A 10678-nucleotide genomic window follows, 5' to 3' on the forward strand; every position below is an offset into this window, starting at 1 on the left:
TGTCTACCAAAGCCCTTGACTTCAACCACTATGTTCTACTTCCTCTTTAGAGTTTTCTTTTTCTTTTCTTTTTTTTTTTTTTTTTAAGAGAGAGAGATTTTTGCTATAGGGTATGTGCACTGGCCAGAGAGATGGAGAGACAGAGAGATAGAAAGTGAGAAATCATGCCCCAGGGTGGATGGCCACACCACAGTCCCTTCTCCTCCATTCTCCTCTCAGGATTTTGGGCACGCATGCACATGTACCAAGCATGAGCTTCAAGCCATCAGTTTCAAGACTCAAACCCCTGGTCAGCCATGTGGGAGTCCAGCCATGTAACCATTACACCATCTGTTGGTCCCATCTTTAGATTTTTCAAAGGGGTATTCAGCCTTCAGTGGCAAATAGCAAAGAAGCAATACTCGGCCTAAGATACAAAATACATGATTTAGGAATTGCTCTACAGACCCTGGGGGTGGGGGGCGGGAGAGGGAGAAGAACAAGGAGGAGGAAGTGGAGAAAGCACAGGAGGATCTCTGGGAGCTGGCTAAGGTGCAATTTCTGACCTGAGGGCGGCCTTGAGACCTGAGACCGCGTTTCCAACAGCCGCTGCTGTGTGGACGAGGACCCTGCACCAGCGCCTCCTCTCGCCGGCGCAGTGCATTTGGAGTCAACACGGAGGCCACTACTCTAGCACAGATGTCTTCCAGCCCGAGGGCTCCGGTAAGACGCAGGTGTGGGCGCGCCCCTGGGGAGGGACAGGATCCCGTGCTTTGCCATGCATCTCCCAGGTGCTGCAAATGAGCTGACCTTTCGAGAACCAGTGAGCCTGCCAACCACCCTGGTATTTCTAGTCATTGGGTGACAGCTACAGCCTCTATTTACTCCAGGTGCGGGTGGTTTCTGGTATTACTAAAGAGGGAAGGCAATTATGTTTCTGGTTCACAAAACCCCAGACTGGAGGAACACCGGGCCTTGACCATCTGAAATATAATCCGATTTCGCCACCTGCCGGTCACTGCAGGAAGTGCATATGGTGTCTGGCCGCGCACAATGAGACGCGGAGCACCAGCCTTCTCCCCGTTACTCCTTTGCAGAATAGATATGACTTGGGTAGTTGAAAAAATCAGTCCTCGATTTTCACCTAAAAGGGCGCCTGGCACACAGTCATTAAATCGAGAGCTAGCATTGCTGATGTCGGCATGTAGACACTTGACTGTAAGTTCTATCTCGCCTCATGCTTTTAAAGAGAGACTGGGGTGCAGGGAATTTAAGTAACTTGCTTAAAGTCACACAGTAAAACGTGGAGGAGACAGGATTCAAACCAGGTAATCTTCCCCCAGAGTCCCTGCTCTAAAACTGCTATGCCACCTCACAGAAATAACAGCTGGCAGAGGTGCCTGCCGGCAAAATGAATCTTGAGTTAGTTAAGTCACCCCTCTCAGAAGCACATCACTGGAATGCTTCAGAAACAAACGTTTCCATCTTCTTTACTTTACAAAGAAAAAACAACTGGAGCCCAGAAAGGCCAAGTGGCTTGCCCAAGGTCACACCGTTTTCTGTGACCAGTCAGCAAGGTCAGTGGTCACTCCACAGTTTCAGTGTCACTGACTGAGGGTCTGCTGGGTCTCCAGCACTGGACTGGGCCCTGCCGGAAGAGCAGAGTTGTGAACTTGGCCTTGTCCAGAGAGAACAGGGCTCTGGTTTTATCTAGGGACTATGATTCTAGGAAATGTGAATTAGCTCATTTAACAAGTATCACCCAGGGACCAGCAGATGGCACAATGGTTACGTTGCTGGACTCCCATGTAGTCAATAGCAGTTCAAGTTCCAGACCTGGCGGCTTAAAACTCATGCTGGGCATGTGTGTGTACATGCCCAAAATCCTGACAGGAGAATGGAGGAGAAGGGATTGCTGCGTGGCCATCCCCCCGGGGCAAGACTTCTGACTTTCCCTCTCTCTGTCTCTCTCTGGCAAGTGCATGCACTCTATGGCAGAAACATTGGGTGTGTGTGTGTATGTGTGTGTGTGTGTGTGTGTGTGTGTGTGTGTGATCTGTTCATACATCCCTCATCATCCAGAGCTCACCACATTCTCCAGTCCATTATTTTAAAAAAAAAAAAATTCGGGACCAGCAGTTAGCGTAATGGCTATGTCGCTGGACTCCCACGTAGTCGACTGCGGTTCGAGTCCCAGACCCGGTGGCTTAAACTCATGCCGGGCACGTGTGTGTGCGTGCCCAAGATCCCGAGAGGAGAATGGAGGAGAAGGGATTGCGGCGTGACCATCCCCCCTTGGGGGGGGTGATTTCTCGCTTTCTATTTCTCTGTCTCTCTCTGTCTGTCTGGTGAGCGCATGCGCCCTATAGCAAAAACCTCTCAAAAAACAAAAAAATGTAAAAAAAAAATTTCTAGTCATTCAAATAAGCTATGAAGATGTTTGATGTGTACTACCTGGAGTGTTATTTATCTAACACTTTTCCTATAATTCGTCATTTCATGTTTATCGGTCCTTGTCCTCGGTAATGCATGTATCAAATCTTGGGTCGATACTCGATAACTGTGTTGCTTGACTTAATCGTTTAAAATACGGGCATTCACTTTTGCACTTCCCGGAAGTGTGTAGCTCCGCCCCCCCATGTCATGACATCTCTCCACTGGGGACATCTCTCACAGGTGAGACACTTCCAGAAATGGCCGATGCTCAGTAGCTCTGGGACCTGCATTCGTGTCTCGGTAACGAGGTTGTGTGAAGTGAGGCCCGGTATTAATTTCGCTGAACCTGAATTTGCCGTCTGCGAAGTAGGGTGAGCAGCATGTCCTATTTCACGTGGTTTTCTTAGGGCCTGAATCCGACAGGAAACCGCAGGCGCACCCGCCCGTGCCGCTGTGGCAGTGACTTCTAACGCGCTTGTGAGGCTCGACATCGCGTCACTCTGCAATGGGGGCCTGACTCAAGGCTCGCCGTCATCTGGCATGTCACCGTTTTCTTTGAGAATGTTCACCTTTGGAAGAAATGGCTTGTGATCATGTGACAGGCAGACACACAGAAGTCCTTGGGGGCCACTGCAGTGATGCTGCAGTAACAGAGGCACCACACTCGGCCTTTCTGAGGCCATATGGGAAGGTCCTGGGTCCTGGATTCAGGTCCTGAGGACTCCCTGTGCGTGGCTGGCTGAAGCTGGGTAGGATCTCTGTGTGAAGACCCCCATGAGAGGTGTCCCCCTCTCTCTCCCTCCCTCTTCTCTACCTCCTTCTCATGGAAAAAAATTAATATACAAACTTTTTTTAGACTCATTGTAATGGGGGCCGGCAGATGGTGTGGTGGTTGAGGTGCTGAACTCCCACATGGCTGACCGCGGTTCGCACCCTGGACCGGGCAGCTTGCTTTCTCACTTTCCCTTTCTCTCTCTCTCCCTGTCCCTTTCCAGTCAAATTAATAATAATAACAACAACAAGAACAACAACAACAAATAGAATTAATAAATAAATAATTATTTTAATTTTAAAAGAAGTCATTATAATGAATTCCTGGAATCTTTGCACAGCTTAGTAGGTAAAAGGCATTTTCAAGTCTAGAAAGCAGTAGGAGGTGTCCGTTTTTACTCATTACCTAAACACGTGGGGCAGGAGTTTAGGCTGTCACGGACGTGAGCATTTTTCCCCTATCAGGACACAAACCCGCCGTGAGTTCTTAGCGCAGCTCCCTACAGCGCAGACCCCACCTAACTGAGTAAGTCTCCAGGCTCCCCTTTGGTCCAGAAGGGCAGGTCCCGCCCCAAGCATGCATTGTTTATGTGCAGAAAGCACTTAGAATTCATAGATTCTCCCATCCATTCGGGGAGGAAATTCAATTTGCTATATTCTTTGGGCTTTTTATGCCATAGATAGGAAAATAAAGCTGTCTTCCAACGTCAGAAAGGACCTGTGACCTGGGGATTGAAATAATTACCCACAGACAAGCAGGGATTCTTAAGGCAGATTCAGAGTGGAGCCCCAAAGGCCGCTCAATGGGGGCATTGTGGTCCCCTCCTCAGGGAAGGGAAGGCTGGGGGAAGTGGAGGGTTCCAGACTAAATCAGGACAGGCACTTCATCCCCCCCTCCACGGCCGGTTATGCAGTGAGTTACGCGCTCCTGGGCCAGCCGGGGCAGAGGGAAACGCGGCCGTGGTGGAGAGCGCTCTGCGTTTTGCACACATGCTGGCTTTAATAATATGCTTGTGTTTCTGCTTGTGCATATTGTTCAATCCCCTCTTCCCTGGTTGTAAATAGCCTGGTAAATTAGCTATCCTGTTTTGTAAACTCAGCCCTCCCCGAAACAGGAGGAACGGAGAGCCTGACTCAGTCCCAGACAGGGTTTCTCCACCCTGGGCACAAAAATGTCACCTGAGGTGCCCTGAAATAATAGCGGGTGTCCCTGCCCAGGCCCCCCACCCTGACTTTGGAACCTTAGTCCCTGAGAGGGAAGCCAGTGCCCACAGTGCAGCCAGGATGGAGCACCGCTGAGCTGGAGGACAGGTGGGTGGACGTGGCAGCCCCATCACGGCGGGCTGAGCTCTCTGCACATGCACATGTGAACTGTCTTTGCTCAGAGAGGAGCATGGTGGGAAGCAGCAGGGCATCCTGGCCCATGCTCGGGCATCCTGGGCTTCTTCAGGCCTGTCTAACCTCCCTGAACTAAATAATAAGAATTCACTCCAGGGCCCACAGGGTGGGGCAGCGGTCCAAACATGACGCTCTGTCAGGCTGACCCAGGTTTGTATCTGGAGACCTCCCAGAGTGTACCAGGTACTCAGCCCTCGCAGAGCTTCTGTATTCAGGAGTCCCTGGGCTTCCACTGCATCCCACAGCTGCCCCACCAGGATCACTGGGGCAAAAGGTCTCTGGCACTCACAGCACCCCCAGGCAAGTGTGGGCCCCTTTCTTGGCACTGGGCATCTATATCCCACTGTCTGTCTGGGTGGGGCCATTTCCCCTTTCACCAACCTGTCTCCCTGCCCTGACCATCTCTGCACTCCATCTCTCAAGAAAAACCTGAATGTTGTCTTTCAAGTGTTTGGAAACCTCTCCCTTTGACCTAATACATTTCTGGAGGTGCCTTTCATTACTGATATTTAAAACTCCTGCACAAAGAGCAAAGCCCTCAATGCCTCTTCTTGCTGTGAGAACAAATAAATTGCAGCAGGTACTGTTGGTTCTCTGCTTCTTTGCAGACAGACTGCTTATTTTAAAAAACAATGCCTCTTCTTGCTGTGAGAACAAATAAATTGCAGCAAATACTGTTGGTTCTCCGCTTCTTTGCAGACAAACCTGCTTACTTTTTAAAAATAAAATTATTCATTTTATTTATTTTTTATTATTATTTTAAAATTTACTATAAGGTATGTGTGCACTCACCAGACAGAGACAGGAGAGAGAGAAAAGTGAGAAAGAAGCTGCCGGGTCCAGGACTCTAACCTCAGTCAGCCACGTGGGGGTCCAGCGCCCTGACCACCACACCACCTGCAGGCTGGGACCTGCTTACTTTTGCAGACAGAAGTGCATTTAGCCTGAGGGCATGTGCCACGCTGTGTCAAGCCCATCCCAGCGTGGAAAACGCTTCACAGTTTGCCAGTTTCCTGCAGCTGAGCAGGTAACTCCATGGATCATGTGTGGCCAGTGAGGAAAAGAGCCCCCATTAGGGCTTCTTAGGAACATTTTACTTCCTACACAAGAGAGCCGTGCAGGAAGGAGTCCCTTCCACTCCCGCCTTCCTGCTTTGAATGCTGGATAATCTTAGGGGGATCTTCTCCCTCCACTGTGGTCTTGCCCTTTCCTGTCTTTGATTATTTTCTTACTCAATCCTAATTCTCAGCAGGTTAGCCTCCAAACCTTAAGTTTAAAGAGTTTGGATAGTATCTTATGACCTATAAATGCAAAGGGCTCCATGTCTCTGATGGTATTCTTCGAAGACTTTCCAGAAAATTGCTCAAGCATGTATTGACCACTTAGAATGTTCCAGAGCGTGCTGGGCAATGAGGAGACCAAGAAGTATGAGATGTTCACCTGGTCTTCATGGGACTCGCTGCCTCATGGAAAGACAGATGAGGAAACAAAACAGCCTCTGAGATAACACGGCAAGTGAAGGCAACCCCAGGTGAGCAGAGAGGAGGGACCCACTCTCGAAGCCTCTCAGTTGCCTTAGGGAATCTTGGTATTGAGCAGAAACCATCAGAAGTGAAGGACCTGGTCCCTCCTTGGTAATATTAAAGGACCAGTGAAAACATTTGCCCAGGAGTCCCTGAGGTGCAAGAGGAGAGAGGAATGAGAAAAGTCCTCAGGTGAAAAGGAAGAGATGTGGAAGGTTCCAGGAGGCTAGCAAGATTCTCTTCCACTTCTCTATTGTTACTGTTGACCTCCCAGCAGAAGTTTCTGTCGCTCCTGGGGCGGGGAGGGCGCAAGGGGCAAATACGGGCAAACAGCCATCAAGTATAAATGGAATCCTTCTAGATCTTACAGCTTCCCCTATCATTGCAGTTGCCTGTTCATGACCACTTGGACAGCAATTATTTTTTAATGTTTGGTCTTTGCCGAGTTTTTCCCCCCAAGGACTTCTACTGAAGTTTTGCCAAAGTGACCACTCTCTTTATTTTGATCCTTATGGTTTAATGAATTATGTATTACTCCCATGGTCATTAATAGGTACTACAGGCCTAAGAGTCATGAACGCACACACTGACCCTGGCAAGCAGCTGGGGGCGCAGGTGGCCCAGGCTGTGGGATAACCAGTCCCACGAGCCCACGGCTGTGTGGGCATGGTCAGCGCGTCGTTCAGGCCGTGTGTGCACAAGCGAAAGAACTGCTCATAGTGGGAAGGGAGGAGGGTCAATCCAGTGAACCCAAAAGTAGAGACAAATCATAAGACCTCTTCGATGCCTGTCAATCATTCCATTTTCTGGGCTTTGCAAGGTACTTTTTTAGTAAGACGTGGTGGCTCGAATTGCAATGCATCATGATGTCCTGTTTTAGGAAATTGGCTCAACTTTAAAAGCCCCTTGAGCAGCTAGCTCTGCAGCCAGTCAGTAATGTGATAGGTCTTCCAGGACCCGCTCCTCCAATGCCTCCACTCAAGGCGGGTGCACCTCACTCCTGCGTTTCTTCTGTGTGTCCCTCCTGGCCCACTTCCCACCCACCTCTGCCTCTTCTCTGTCCCGCAGGCCAATCCCCGCAGGCTGTGGTGACACACTTGTTGCAGTGCTGTGTCCTTGAGCTCTGATTGGATTTAACAGAGGGGGTCTTGGGCAGAAAACTAGAGTAATGGAGGAGAGGCAGCTGCCTGCAGTGCGGAGGTGTCCTTAGACACAAAGCCGCTGTTCTTGGAGCAACCTGCTTTCACCCCCTCTGTGGGCTGGGTCTTTGCTGCTACCCCCGGTCTCCACGCCTTCCTGTCCTGCCATGCTCCACCCACAGCTTCCTAGTTCATCTCCCAGGAAAACCGTCTTCCAGATTGTCCTATTTGAGGACTCCCTATGTTGCCTTGACCCCCCCCCCCCCCCCCACCTCCCCACCCCCCCGCGGGGGGGGGGGGGGGGGGGGGATGTCTCCGGTGCCACACACTTTCCTTTTTGTAGTAGATGTCATCAAGAACAACCACCCTAGCGACAAGGGTGTGGGATTGTTTGAGAAGCCTTACGACACATGCTCCCTGAACAGCTGTTCTTGGCTTTCCAACAGGGCAGTGTCTCTTTATGAATGTTTAAACACCGCACTTACACAGAGAACATAGGCTTCCCAAGAAATCGTCGGCCACACACGTCATCACAGATGTCATGAGAGGGCATGGAAGCCGCAGGTCCTGGTTTTCCAAAATCCTCTTTTCTCCTTTTGGGAACCTAGTGTGGTCCTGGTTGAGGAGAGCTTACTCACAGGAGTAGTTCAAACAACTGCTGGCCCCAGCCAGCAGGTGGCGGAGTGGTTAAGGCGTTGGACTCCCACATGGTAGACCACCAACTTGAAACTAAAGCCAGGCGCATGTGCGTGCATGCCCAAAATCCGGAGAGGAGAATGGAGGAAAGGGGATTGCAGCATGGCCATCCTCCCTGGGTGGTGATTTCTTGCTTTCTGCTCTCTCGTCTTTCTGGTGAGCACACACGCCCTCTAGCAAAAATATCCTGGGGACCAGAAGATGGCATAATAGTTATGTTGCTGGACTCCCATGTAGTCGACTGCGATTGGAGTCCCAAACCCAGTGGCTTAAAACTCAAGTCCAGGCATGTGTATGTGCATGCCCAAAAAACCCCGAGAGAAGAGAAGGGAGGAGAAAGGATTGTGGTATGGCCATCCCCCCTGAGGGGTGATTTCTTGCTTTCTTTCTCTCTCTCTCTCCAGTGAGTGCACACTCCCTAGAGCAAAAATCTCTCTAAAAAGAAAAGAAAATCTCTCAGAAAAAAAAGGAAAAAATGAAAGAAAGAAGAAAAATGTGCCAGATGCAGATGCTTGTGTGCCCAAATTCCTGAGATGGGAAATGGAGGAGAAGGCATTGCAGCATGACCATCCCCCATGAGGGGTGTTGTCTCAATTTTTCTCTCCATCTCTCTCCAGCAAACACATGTTCCCTCTTGCAAAAATAATTTTTTTTAAATAATAATAATGACACGGGACCAAACAGCCACCATTTATTTTATGCCCACATTGGGCAGGGCCTCTGCCATCGCATTCCAACCCCACACAAGGGTAAGAGGAAGACACGATAATCAACCTCATTTCAGCAGTGAAGAAACTTGTCCAAGGCTACACAGGGAAGAGGTGGCAGGGTTCGTTTTAGAACCCCAAATACCCAGCCCTGCACCTTTGCTCTTAGTCACCACCCTGTATCTCTTCCTGTTTTTTTTTTTTTTTTTTTTATGGTATTGAACAAACATATCTATGCTTGCTCTGTGCCAGAAGCTGTTCTGCATGCTTCAAACATTTCCTTGTGTAATCCTCATAAAAATGCCAGGAGGTACTATCATGCCCATGATTACAGGTAGCTAAAACTGAGGCCCAGAGCTATTAAGTAATTTGTCCAAGATCACACAGCCTTTCCAGTCCTAAGCCCATTCGTTTTCTTAAGTTTACTAACAAACCTATTATAGGAAATCACGGCATTTGAGACTGACAATTTTGAATTGCCCACTGAGTTATTGTTGCAAATCAAGTGCCCCCATGTTGTAAAGTTGCATCCTTTGCAAAAGGGCCAAGGGAGCAGATGATGGTTTGTAACCCTCCGCCTCTCAATGAGAAGGCTTGGGTGTGAGTGATGGCCTCAGTGGAGGTGCCAAAAAGATGCAAAAAAAGCGAACCCTGAACTGGGTTAGCCTCAGATCTCCAAGAGAGCCTCGCACCTGTATCTGCAGGAAACAATTTTGCCTGAAAGTCTACCTTGGCCTCCCTCCAGCAAACCCCTGGTCACCCCAAAAGTGGGTCTCCATCACTCCTAGAAATGCTCTGGGTTAGGTGTGCAGACTGAGCATGCACTCTTAGAAACAAACAGAGCCAGCTGGCGGTGTGGTGATTAAGGCAGCTAGATCCCACACGGCAGACAGTGCAGTTCGAGTCTTGGGCCCGGCAGCCTGAAGAGCACATGGAGCATGCGTGCCCCAAACTCAAGAGGGTGGAGAAATGGAGAAGAGAGCATGGCATGGCCATCCCCTGGGGGATTTTCTCTCTCTCTTCCTCTCTCCAGGGAATACATGCCCTATAGATTTTCTTTTTAATTTTTTAAAGAAATTTAGACACTTAGAAACTCTCAGGTTTTGAAACAAAACCTGATTGTACACAGATACTTTTAAAAAGAAATTTATTGAAATATAATAAAAATATAATAAACTATACATTTTTTTAAAAGTCTACCGGTAGGAGCCGGGCCAGGAGGACCGAGCTGGAGAGGAGCCTGGTCTCCGGTTGGGCAGGGGCATGGTGGACACGCTGGGCCGCGGAGTAAAGGTTAATTGCTCTGAGTAACACTGTGGCATTTAGTCCTGGTGCCGCACAAACTAGGGCAATATTGACCCAGATCCGGCCAACAGCAGAATGCAAACACAACAGAAATCCAAGTCCTCAGGCAGAGAGAGCCCCAGTGAGAATGTGGACACCCACGGGGATCAGTCCAGGGTGAGGTGGCCCCCCGGAACCTGAATGTGGGGCTTACGGGGCAGCACTGCAGTGCTAGAAGTGTGATGTGTGCCGGGCCTTGGCACTGTTGCCTCTCAGCGCTGGGAACAACCTTCTCCTCCCTGGCAGTCCTGGGGCTTTCACGCCAATGCCACTTTCTCATTTGCTGCTCACTGTATACGATCCAACCTTCAGGAAGCCTTTCTCTCCACCCGTCTCCTCCACAACCTGATTCCCTGCTTGTTTTCAGTTGTTGAACTTCTTTTTTTTTCAGTTTATGCATATTGTTCTGTCTGTGGATCAGATGGAAACCAAACTCTAATCCTTTTGTAATTTTAGCACTTAGCACCCAGCATATGGTGAGTGTTTAATTAGTGCTGGATGGATCGATGGATGGGTGGGTGATGGTAAGATGGAAGGTCGGATACAAGGATGGATGGATGGATGACTGTAGGATGGATGGTAGGATGCATGGATGGGTGGGTGATGGTAGGATGCATGAATGGATGGATGATGGTAGGGTGCATGGATGGATGGGTGGATGATGGTAGGATGCATGGATGGATGG

General features: G+C 49.5%; 1 protein-coding gene across 1 annotated transcript in view; it reads left to right on the forward strand.

Annotated features, from left to right (window-relative positions):
* The first annotated feature begins 657 nt into the window (after nucleotides 1-657).
* The window catches only part of BCAS1 (brain enriched myelin associated protein 1), a 134359-nt gene continuing 124338 nt past the window's right edge, over nucleotides 658-10678 (forward strand). The window contains 1 exon segment of the mRNA XM_006141900.2: nucleotides 658-702. The gene's annotated coding sequence lies outside the window, so the exon portion shown is untranslated.

Source organism: Tupaia chinensis, unplaced genomic scaffold (genome assembly GCF_000334495.1).
Source record: "Tupaia chinensis unplaced genomic scaffold, TupChi_1.0 Scaffold000066_1, whole genome shotgun sequence".
NCBI lineage: Eukaryota > Metazoa > Chordata > Mammalia > Scandentia > Tupaiidae > Tupaia > Tupaia belangeri.